We start from the raw sequence: 12,064 nt of genomic DNA, 5'->3' as shown, positions 1-12,064 counted from the left end.
GGGATACTGTCCAATCTAAAGAGCACCCATAGAAACAAGTTTTTTCGACACCACAGGTGAAGGTTCCCGCTCCCCTCATCCAGCCACCAAAGCTAGTGAGAACTGAGCTAGAGAAGGAGTGGGAAACATTTAATGAATTGATCAATACTGAGGAGAAAAACTTGAAGACACCTGAGAATACAGTACAGACAATGACATAAATGGTCATTGAAACAGTCGTCAATGCTCCAAAAACGAAGCATATTCCCATAACCCCATCATCTGAAATCATGCTGAAGATAGAGGAGATTCCTCCTCTAGACGTATAGCCCACATCACAAAGCAGTGGTAAGAAGACAAAGAAAGAAACGAAAATTAGACAGTGTGCTCTCACCTAAGGTAGAGCAGCTAGATGTCCTTTGGTGAGACACTACCATTGATCCTACAGAAAATTTGACTAAGTTATCCTAGATCGCACGAGCCTATGCTTCTGCTACTATTGATAAAGTGTTTGAAGTACAACTACTACTTAAGGATAAAGAGAAAAAAATCTTAGTTTTGCAACAACAGTTACAGCAGGCCAGTGCTAACCGAGAAGCGGAAGAAAAATTAGAAAAATTACAACAGGACTTTCAACAGATGCAGCTGGGGTATCAAAGCAATTTGGCCGAAAAGGAACATCAATTACAGGCCATGTTAGAAATGCATAAAGATGACCCCAAAGTCACAGAATTTGTCTCAGAAGCCCTTGCCTTGAATGACCAACTCTTGCAACAACAAGAGGCACTCTGCCAAAGAATATCACAATGGAGCTCCCATTGCGAGATGAGCGACAAAATTACAAGTCAAGTCGTGGATTTGCGACTCGATTATGATTTAATTGATAAGAAAATTTCTGATTATTTGATTTGGCAGGAATCGAAGGAAGGGAAGAAAGCAGGCTTGCTCAAAATCAATGAAGCCCACAAAGAAATGTTGTTCCATAAGTGGGATGCATAGATTAAAAAGGCAGAATAGGCAATGGAAGAAGCAGCAACAACGGTGAGTAATGTCATTGACTATGTCAATGAAAATCTACATAGAACAAACCTGATATCAGAAACCACTCCGGGATTTCTCCCAAAGGCACAACAACTGTAGATGAGCTGGAGACAGAAAGCTGAAGAAAAGGCAGAGTCAATCAAGAAGTTAACCAAGTTGAATTGGGACACTTACTAGCAATAGTTCGTTAAACCGCACAGTCAATGCATGACTCTGAAATGCCTTACAAATTCTGCTGAAAAGATAGCGCCAGCACTTGCCTATTCTGTTTTCGCAGGACAACTAAAATCGGAGGTCAGACAACTGATGCTCCTAAAGCCGATGTTGAATGCTTGCGATCTCAGAGAACAGATGCATAGTTAATTTTCAAATACAGTTTCAGTTTTATTTTTTATTTATTTTTTCCTTAAATGAAGACGGTCATTTAAACCTCCTCCTATATTTTTGTAATAAACTATTTTTAGTCTTTAGTTAGTAGTATTTTAACCCCTCTGATGCATTTAGAGAGGGGTCCATAAATTTGTCAAAAACATTTCTTCAGAACATGCACTTCTACCCTGTGAGGAGGTTTTGATGAATGAATGGAACAAAATTTATTGATATCTATGTTTAATGTCTGCTATTGAAATGCATTTCTGTACTCTTAGTAGATATTGAATTATGAGAAGATAAATTTATATTGCTGAAGCTCATGAGTAGGACTTGTTATCAATGGTACTTTTATCTCTTAATTATTTCTGCTTATGTGTCAAAGTAATATTTTATGTTCAATTGTTTATATATGAAAGCTTGAATGCTTAAGTTATCATTTGGCACTTTTGTATGGTGGTGACTATTCCGTTTATGCTTAAATGTATGAATAACTTATTATGCGGTATACTTTTCACAATTGTTTTGGATAATTTCTTATACAAAACAATTCATTTTTAATGAATTCTTTTCTTGTAGCAATTGAATGATCTTTATTACAGATTGTTGTTAGAGACTATTTTAGATCGCATAAGTGAAAAGATAATTCTCGAGATAGTTTTAGAATTAGATGTTTCTGTTCATTAGAATAAAATTGCATGTTTTAGATTAGATTTAGATTAAAAGCATTTTATTTAGAAATCTTTAGAAAGGAAAACATCAACTCTTATCATCACAAACAAATTGGGAAACTGATCCCATTATCCCCAGTCGGACCCACCATCCCAAACAGAAAAGGAGCTGCTTTCAAGGTCCGGACTCGGTGGGTATCCCCCTTGTTGTAGACCCGATTTTCAGGGCTTCAACACCTCCCTATGGTTAATACAAAAATATAAGAAGCCTACCAAGTATAGTTATAAAAAATTGTGAAGAATATTGATTGAGATTATTCTATAATCTATTTGTGATATATCTTACCATTCCCATCTACCAAGTATAGCTATAAAAAATGGTGACGAATAATAATTGAGATTATTCTATAATCTATTTGTGATCTCTCTTACCATTCACATCATCATCATTGAACAATGTTATTTACCATATTCACATTATTCCTTATGTAAAGTTTGAAGTGGTGTTCTTGATAGTATTATTTAGATTCTAGATTTAAGACATCTGTGGTTTATATCTTTTGAAATTACTGGAGAATCCATAGTAAAAACCATTTTTCGTTAACATTTCAAATCCCAACCGGGATCCATCATCAGGACTGCTTGAATGCTTGATAGTAGAAGAGCTTAATTGAGGGATTTAAATAGTAATGAGGAGAGAAGATTTAAAGATGAGATGAATGTCGGCTGTTTTAATAATATTAATTGTAGAATTTTGAATAATTATTTTTGATTAATTATTGATGAGTTTATTAATTGATTTAAATTATTATAAATTATTATTATGTTAATCATTATTATAATTAAAATTAATTAATTTTAATATTATTACTAATTAATTAATTTTAATATAGTAATTATTAATTTTAATAATTATTCTACTAATACTTCATATATAAGCATTTAATATTAGTATAGTATTATTAATTATAAAATAGTATGTGACATATTTATTATTAGTATATATTGGTATTTAATGAATAGTAATCTTCGTGTATTGTATTTAATATTTAATATATATAATATATGTTAGTATAATATTTCATATAAAATAGTATATGAAATATTTATTATTAATATATATTGGTATTTAATGAATAGTAATATTAGTGTATTGTATTAATATTAAAATTAAAATTAAAATTACTTAAAATATATTAATATCAATATTAATATGAATTAATATAAATAATATTAATAATTACTAATTATTAATTAATTAATTAATATGAATAATTGATAATTGGTAATTAATATCAAGACTTAATAATTAATATTAATAATTAAAATAATAATCAAAATTTTACTAGGACATGTTTAATTTTTAATAGTTTAACTAATTAATAGATTTATTAATAGATTTTAATTAATACTTAATAATACCAATTTATAAATAGATTTTAATTAATACTTAATAATACCAATTTATAATATTAGTTAATGATAATATTAATATCTATTATCATAATTATTATTCTAAATTTTGTAATTAAATACTAATTATTATTATAACTATGATTATGCTTAAATTATTATAGCAATGCTACAAACTACTTAATTATTAAAATGGGAGAGGGAAACCTACCACTGATTGCTATACCTAAGATGTATTGGTGACCTTAATTTATCTTATTAGGGGAAGCCAACTTCCACTAATCTCCATACCATTGTCTCTGTTGAGATTATGCGGATGTTTGATTATTTCAAGAGCTTCTCTAATATTTCGCCTATGATGTTGTTCTTCCCTTGCAACAATTGTGACTGGCCTCATACCTTGCCTAATAGTTCCAGGTGCTGAGAATTGTGTGTTTATGTTTTTCTTTCTTAGGATTTTGGCAATCTTATCTGTAGGTAGAAATACCCTACCACACTGAAGTTGGTCTTGAGCCTTAGGTTCATGAGATAACATCCTTCTTTCAGCTTTCTATATTGCTCTTTTAATCTCTTTTTCTTTTTAGCCTATACTCTGAAAGGTTGAGACTAAATGCTCCTTCTCTTCATTCAGATGAACAACATCAGAAATTCGAAGGGCCCTAATAGCAAGAGTGTTTAGAACACCAAATTTCTGGGCTGAGTGATGTTGGGAATCAGCGTGTAGGTAGTTTTTTGTGTGGGTTGACTTCCTGAAAACCTTATGCCCTAGAGAGCCATCCTCTTTTCTGATAATGAGTACGTCTAAAAATGGGATGCTCATGTTTTCTTCAAGCTCCATAGTAAATTTTATTTCTGGAGAGATAAAATTTAGGTGAATAAAAAACTTGTCAAACTCTGTTTTACCATGTGTCCATTTTATGTTGGTATCATCGAAGAATCGCTTCCACCAAGCTGGCTTCAAAGGGTACGATTCAAGGGCTTTCTTTTCAAAGTATTTCATGTATAAGTTCGCCACTATTGGCGAAAGGGGGGATCCCATTGCCACACCAGATGTCATATTTCGGCCAATTTTGCAGTTCCCAGATCAGTAACATCTTTTATAACCTGAATGGCCTCATCAAAAGGAGTCTTGGTGAATAAGGACACTACGTTGAAGCTAACAAGGATGTCATCATGTTCTATTCTCTCATTTTTAATAAGATTCACAAAATCATGGGAGTCTTTGATGAAAGAATCAGTATTTCCGACAAGGGGCTTAAGGATTTTTTCAACATACTTAGCGAGTTCATAGGTTGGGGAACCAATGGTATTAACTATTGGTCTAAGAGGAACCCCTTCTTTATGAATCTTGGGTAACCCATAAATTCTTGGGATAGTTTCACAAGAAGGGATTAATTTCTTCTTTAATTTATCCTCAAGGTTGGAATCTGAAATTTTCGTTTTTACCTCCTTTATAATTTTGGGGATGGGATAGCGCTGAGTGTCCAAAATCATCCAAAGAAGCCCTAACCCTCTTCATTTCTGTCGGATTGGTGAACCAATGGTATTAAGTAATGGTCTAAGAGGAACCCCTTCTTTATGAATCGTGGGTAACCCATAAAAAAAAATATAGAGGATATTCAATAAAAAAAAAATTAAATGTACATAATTGATGATCATCTAAATTTTAATGTAGACACAACAATTGGAACCAACATATATCTAGAGTAATAGTGGAATTGGATTTATCAAACATCAAGATGGATCAAAGACCTTGTCTTGAAAACCTTTCTTAATTTTTTTTTTTCTTTTAAGAAAAGTCCATCTCAAGGGATTTGATGCCTCTCAACATTAATAGAATTTATTAAAAAACTAGACAATAAAAAAGACTTTATCTCAAAAATATTATATATAACAATTTCAAAATATTTGTAAAACTATTAAATCTTGTAAATTAATATCTTAAATAATTTCTTAAAATTTAATAAACATAAATTATATCACTAAAAATAATCAAAATCCTCTCCATCATTATTACTTTATCTAATTTTAAATTCATACTAAATAAATAATTTATTAAAAATTTACACATCAATAATAAATAGTTCAAAATTTCAAAAAATTGAAAAATATAATATTCTAAATAATATCATTTCAATTTTATATGTATAATTATTTAAATAAAAACCCATGTAAATGTAATGACTAATTTGATACATAAATATAAGGAATTCATGTGAAGGAAATGAAATCATTGACTCAAGTGATTGCGTAGAAAAAGTTATTGAATCTTCAACCTAAATATATAAAGCTATGAAGCATTTGACAACAAAAATTTATTGAAGCTTCAACCTAAATATATAAAGCTATGAAGCATCTGAGAAACACGTTTGATAGAGGTTAAAGCATAGTTGTACAACCAAGGTGAATCATGGAGAGGAGTTATGACACACTTGACTGCCAAATAATTTTTAAGAACATCGAGACCCTGCTCTCTACCGATCCCACTCATCTTGTACCCTCCAAACGGAGCATCAGGAAAAAATGCGTAGTAGCAGTTAACCCAAATCACTCCTGCTCGAATAGATCTCGAAATCCTATTGACTGTATCTATATTCTTCGACACAATTCCAGCTGCTAAACAATATATTGTTTTATTGCCCAGTTCTATGGCTTCTTCAATGGTCCTGCAAATATTATCGTAAAGTCGTAAAAAACAATTAAGTGTGACAGGAATCATAACAGAGAATAGATAGTGTAATTTAATAATTAATAAAAAAAAATTATTTAGATTTCAAACTTATCTAAACTTGAAAATGGACATGACTGGTCCAAATATTTCCTGTTTCCCAATCTTCATGTCCTCCTGATATCTCAACGCATAAAGAAATCAACCATAAAACATCAGGAAATTTTATTTTCCATGTGTATCCCACATGCTTTTTCTATATATATTTCTAAAAGTGTTGTCAAAGTAAAAATTTATGGCATCTAGCTGTATAGTGTTCAGTGGGAGAACGTGCGCATCGGAGAAAATGGTTGGTTCGATGTAAAATCCTTTCTCACCCACGCTATTACCGCCTGTCAATAGTTTTGCTCCTTCTCGCTTCCCATGCTCAATGTATTCCAATATTTTCTCAAATTGTGTCTTGTCAATCTGCTCAGAAAGGAAAGTGTATTTACATGAATATTCGGTGAAAATAATAAAAAGTTATATTTGTGATTTTGGAGAAATTTTTTTTTTTAAAGTATATATATATATATATATATATATATTTTACATAAATGGTAAAGTGGTATTTTATATATATTTTACATTAAAGTGGTATTTTTATGTGGATGGTAGATTTTAGGAATATTTTAAAATTTGAAATAAAATAAAATAAAAAATCAAACAATTTTAAATATTCAAATATTACATAAATATAATATTCTCTAATCTGAGAATTAAACAATTCACCTCACTCTCAACAATAAATTTCCTAGATATTTCTGAAATCTACAATCTGCATAAGTTCAACATTGCATAACTATATTACAGTAAGACTTCCAACAATCAGTTTTTTCGATATTCCAGGAATTTGCAATTAACATAAATTCAACCTTGCATAACTACTCCAGTAGCCTTTTAGAGAGTATGGAATTCATTTAGGGAATTACAATTTCAAATTTCAAAGGAAATGATGTCGAATTTCAACCAATATTGGTAACCCATATTCAGATGAATACAGTTCTAAAAATGGCAGCCCCTTACAGAAAATTGCGGATATAATTGCACAGATAAACATAAACTTACCTGAGGACCATGCTCAACTTCTGGGTTGAAAGGATCGCCTACCACCTGCTTCTTCGCTCTTTCCACTACTCTCTTCACAAATTTATCGTGGATGCCCTCTTGAACATATACCCGGGATCCTGCGAAGCATACTTGTCCCTGCCATCCAAATGAAATAGCAATTGCTTTGAATAGTGGAAGAATTTTTTTTTAGTAATTTTTAAATATATAAAGTTTTGCTCGTGATCCGATTACTATAAATATAAATTATTATATCAGGACTAAATCTCCCCACTTAACTATTTACTTAATTATAATAAAAACATTGCCAATGACTACTTTGATACTTTGAGCTTACCATGTTATAAAATATCGCAGTGACTGCTTTGAGATTACCATGTTATAAAATATGGCACTGTGGGCAAGATTCGCGGCCTCCTCAATATCAACATCATCCATGATAATCAAACGAGATTTTCCACCGAGTTCGAGAGTTACAGGTTTCAAGTTGCTCTTGGCAGCGGCCACCATGACAATCCGACCTATTTCAGTAGACCCTGTAAAGGCAACCTACACAGAAACAAATACTTCTTTACCAATATTGCTTCCATGGTACCTTGATGCTAAGAAAGATAAATAAGAAATATGATTACCTTGTCAATATCCATATGGCTGCTTATTGCAGCACCAACCGTTTCTCCAAAACCAGTTATGACATTAAGAACACCAGGTGGAAGCCCTGCCTGTGACAACAGCAAAACATTGAAACATTGGCATGAAAACTTCTTGGGGATAAGAAATGATTTCTGACTTCAACAGTGAATAGAAATTACACACATATTGACTTACCTCCTTGGCCAGATGTGCACAATAAAGTGCAGTTAGAGGAGTTTGTTTTGCAGGTTTGATAACTATAGTGCATCCACAAGCCAAAGCTGGAGAGATTTGATGAAAAACATGAGAAGTGGGAAGTTCCATGGTATAATCTGACCGACCACTCCAATAGGCTCATGCAAAGAATACGCCTGATATTGGCCTCCCATTTTTAATGTTTCCCCATGTATTTTATCAGCCGCTCCTGTACATGTCATGAAATTTATATATTGTAATTACATAGAAACCATGGTTAATTGCATTTCCAAAGCTGCGTAAGTCAATATAATATTTCTTTATTATTGGACAGAGGGAGGTCCTGCGATGTTTCTAATTGTGATAACTTAGAAGTTACAACCTTGGACAATGAACCATATTGATAAACTGTCGTTAACCTACCACACGATACATTTGGTTTTATTAACCTTGGACAATGAACCATATTGACAAACACTCGTTAACCTACCACACGATACAGTTGGTTTTATTGGTACAAGCTACACTAACAACACCAATTTCTTATTCTAACTCAGGCAATATGCCACCACCGGGCAAGTCCGAAATGTGCCACCTCTGGGCAAATCCGATCTGCCACCACGGGGAAAATCCAGAACTTAAATGTGCCACCTCCGGACAAATCCGATCTGCCACCACTGGGCAAATCCGGAACTTAAATGTGCCACCTCCGGGCAAATCCTGTAGCCACTAAGACTCTATATGTGATTTTTGGCTCACCATCACTTTACAGTGACAAAAGATGGTTTCAGGTTGAACATAAACCATTACAAAGTGGTTTTAAGATCACCACGAACTTTCAGATGCCTTTAAAAGGCTTACATTTCATACTTCAACATTTTGGAGTTTCTGGGTACATACAATGACCATTACAACAACTGGACTTGCTTATAACATGTTAGGGAGTCTATTCCACAAACCAAACTAACTTAAACAAACATCTACTTTGTTGTCCACCATAAACGTTGTCACTGCTTCTTTACCTCATCTGTTCATTGTTCACATCTTGGGCATCTTTGTCAAATAAATTCTTGAAACTCCATGCTTATCCTGTCATTTGTTAGAGTCATGAATTCTAACAAAACAACTTTACCTACATTGAGTTAGCTAGGCTCAATAAGGCTCAATAATATTTAAACATGATTCCAAGAAACTAAATAAAACATAAATTCTTCAAGTTTAATTTCTCTATCTCTGCCCAAAGATGATTATTTTCCAAACATAACAGCAACTATTTAGAGTCTGGAACACTGCTCGTTCTACGAAATGCCAGATTTGTGCCTAGCTTCCATCGCCATCAAGGTAACTGCCATCACTGCCAACGAATAGGCTGCTCCAAACTTCAGCTCACCAGAACACCGCCCACACTGTTGTTGTGGGAAGATCCAAGATCAAACACTGCATGTTGTCTTCGATCTAATCCCTGTCATATTGCTGACAACATATCTCTCCATGCTAATTCACAAACAAGAACCAGCTGACCTCCTACAAATATGATGACCAGACACAACCTTTACCGACACATCAACGCTGCGCTCACCAATCTCCCGGTAGTCCCGCAGTCACACTTCCGCTGCGGGTCGACCACCACACTAGCAAACCACTTAGCCCGCGATCTGCAATCCATCGGCTCTGCTGCCACAATCACACAGCTCCACTCAATCAATGTGGCACACCACGATTCCTTGCCCACTGCAGGCATTTCTGTCAACTTCTGCCACACCAGTGCACTTTGGTAGGCAATCCTCTTACACGCAGACTTCAGGAAGGTTTGTCAGCCTCAACCACGCGGCTTCCTCCACGCATTTTCACCACGCTGCACGCATACATGCCTCAATCACTATCTCTCTAATAGGCTCTGATGACCGGCTTTCACAATCCAATCCTTCTCTTCGGCAGTGAAAAAATAAACTAGCAGCCACGCAAGGCCACCACGGGATCAGACCAGTGCTCCACGTTCACCGGCTCCTCTTAGCAGCGTTCTTGCAGCTTTCTTCATGCTGACTGCTCTGCATCACCGCCGGCTCCCAATCACAACAGATCTGACTTCTTCCACTGATCTACCTTAACAGTCTCCTCTGCTCGGCCTCCCAACAGACTCAGCCCTGATCCGTCAACCAACACCCACTGCTGCATCGAATTGGAACTCTCTTCTTCGGCTTCCGACATCATTCCCAGCGACTAATGGAGCCACGGCAGAGCAGGACACTCCTCCGGCAACACCGTCAGCAGTGAGAGACTTGCAGACACTGAGAATGGTTTGGCCCGGAGCCTTCACTTCCGCATTGGTGACGTTGCTCAGCAGCAGAGATAAAACCATTTTAATCTTTGTCAAAGAACACGGAATGCTTCCTTCAGCTCCTCTTCAAAATCTATGCGGATCCACCGAGACAACACCATAACAAACTTATCCTCCGAACAGACATCACCGACACAAGCAATTCACTCTACACGGAGGCGATCTACTGCAAACCAAAATTCTGTAGCAATTCACAATCCACTACGCAACTTCCAATGTAGTTGACAGATCATACTCCTCCTAAACAGGCCAGCAGCAACACGGAGTTAAAAAAGGTCAGCAGTACGCAATCAATACGCATGATCGATCAAGATCTGTTTACACAGATATGATCGATAAACACCTCCAGATCAACTCAGCGTCAACCTCCACACCATGATCCATGCAGTAGGAATACCACTTCCAGTTGTACGAACAGACGTCCCAGCCGCATAAGGTTCCGTATACAATTGCGATTCAGCAGGAAGATCGATACATAGCTCACAGACTCTTAGATTTCTTCTTCACTCAGAGCTTCACAAAATAGCAGCTCTGGAAAAACAAAGATTTAATAAAGCTATACAAACGCAGTGATTTATTTCTCTATGCACAAGAAGGGCCAGAGGCCCTTACAGGCTCTGAAGCTCTGATACCAAGATAAAATAGCACACAACAGAAAAATTGTATTATTCTTACATCAAGAAAATTACACACATATTTGTACAAACAAAAGTCTCAAGATACGAATTCTATCTCAGACGTACAGTAGGAATTACAACCATAGACAAGTAGGAATTAATTATTTCTAACTAAAGAATCAAGGTATTAGATAAATATATCTTAAAAAAACAACAATCTAGTGACAACATTTACCTATTATTTAAAGGAATCAAGGTGGCATTACAAACAAGTAGGTTATATGAGATAATTTTTCTTAGATAGTTTATAATAATAATTTGATTGGTACAAATAACATTTATCTTTAAGAAATCAACATAAAGGAATTAAGGTGGTATTACAAGCAAATATGTTATATAGTGAAAACAAAAAAAAATTTAGATAGTTTATTGTATTAATTTAGTTGGTCTAAACATTATTTGTCTTTATTTTAAGAAATGAGAAATCAAGATAGATAATTATATTATTGAGCCAAGAGGTTCATTGAGCCGAAAGGCTCATTTTACATCCGAGTGTGATGTGTAATGTCCATCCGTCATTGAAGTTGAAATTTTGCTCATGTCTGCCAAAATAAAAAATCTAAAAAATCTAAAAATTAAAAAAACTATACAAAACATTTAAATAATATCAACTCATAAAAAAAAATTGCACGTGAAGAAATTGGATCGCTCTAAACTCATATTATATCAATATTTAAGATAGATCTGTGCTAGTATATAAACATATCATAACATGATATTAAAACTAGAAATAGAAAAAAAAAAAAAAGCAATCCACAAATACATCATAACATGAAATTCAAACTCCATAACCAAAAATAAAACTATACAAAATATTTAAATAATATCAACTTAGAAAAAAAATTTACACGTGAAGAAATTGTATCGCTCTAAACTCATATTAGATCCATATTTAAGATAGATCTGTGCTAGTATATAAACATATCGTAACATAATATTAAAACTAAAAATAAAAGAAAAACAATAATCCACA

The 12,064-nt window shown here is 34.0% G+C and overlaps 1 pseudogene; it reads right to left on the bottom strand.

Annotated features, from left to right (window-relative positions):
- Positions 1 to 5,799: 5,799 nt before the first annotated feature.
- Positions 5,800 to 12,064, bottom strand: part of LOC149205731 (aldehyde dehydrogenase family 2 member C4-like) — a 29,839-nt pseudogene continuing 23,574 nt past the window's right edge.

Source organism: Pinus tabuliformis, chromosome 1_2 (assembly GCF_031772625.1).
Source record: "Pinus tabuliformis cultivar Carrire ecotype Pingquan chromosome 1_2, CPIR1, whole genome shotgun sequence".
Classification (NCBI taxonomy): Eukaryota; Viridiplantae; Streptophyta; class Pinopsida; order Pinales; family Pinaceae; genus Pinus; species Pinus tabuliformis.
Note: the sequence above shows the minus strand (reverse complement) of the source record. Positions and strands in the feature narration are given on the sequence as shown.